This window comes from Cyprinodon variegatus, unplaced genomic scaffold (assembly GCF_000732505.1).
Source record: "Cyprinodon variegatus isolate N-32 unplaced genomic scaffold, C_variegatus-1.0 Scaffold781, whole genome shotgun sequence".
NCBI lineage: Eukaryota > Metazoa > Chordata > Actinopteri > Cyprinodontiformes > Cyprinodontidae > Cyprinodon > Cyprinodon variegatus.
The window spans coordinates 99092-100207 of NW_015151234.1; positions in this window are offsets into that span (position 1 = coordinate 99092).

The window sequence follows — 1116 nt, forward strand, 5'->3', positions numbered from 1 at the left end:
CTTCTAATGTAAATGTCTGAAAACTGTGTGGCCAAGCTTCAATAAGTCACTAGGAGAGCATATTTGAGTTTGATTAGTGGGACAACTTTCGATAAGCAAATATTTAAAAACTAGGAGATGGACATATCATGCAAATATTTTCTTTAGCTAAGTTTGTACAGTGATCTTGGAAGGTTCTTTATCTCTTACATGTGATTTAAGGATTAAAAATCTAAACAGTTTACCTATTTTCATAATGTTCCTGATGTCTTCTAATCACACTGTTTGACAACATCACAAGAAAGTTGGCCTGATCCAAATCCATCACAACCGCTCATTGTATAAATATATCACTCTCATTTGTTTTGCTGAATCGTGCAAAAAAGAATTTTGGTCATTTTAATCCAGACAAGACCTTTTCTAATTCTTTAAATAGATGCAATATTTTGCTCTTCTTGTCTGAAAAGCCATAATATTTTTTTATTGTCAGGGATGTAGTTGTCAGTTACGAAAATGATCTTAAATGCTTCTACTATTCTTATTTGTGAGCTTTTATGTAAGGTGTAAACTTTAATTTAATTTAATTACTAATTTAATTTACATAGCTATATAATACTGATGTATCAAAAACAATACAAAAAGAAACCACAGGAAATATGATATGCCTTGTAGGATTTAATCTAAGGTTCACCTCTAGGTTACTCAAAGAAATCAAAGTATACCTTTGGTTGAAAAAGATTTCCTCCTTTTCCAGGCCAGCTCTGTATAAAAAACAAATCAGCATTTACTTGAAATATGTAACAATTTTTTTTACTAAAGCTATTTGGATCCAAGAAGCCAAGCAAATGTTTAGACATGCAACTTTCCCAAGATAGAGCTGATGTGGATTGAAGTAATACATAAAACAATATCCTTTCCATATTCTCCACTGTCTCGCTCCACCTGCTGATCTATATTTCCATACTCGGTGTTTAAAGGAAAGACTATTTCTCCTTTGGAAAACATCCCAGATAACAGTCACAGAAAATTAGTCTTTCTGAGAGGGACTAGTTAGTTCCTCTTGTCTAGTGGTATAAAGTGATACATCTTTATCACTATAGAACATCAAATATCTTCAAATTATGTAAATTTTTCCAA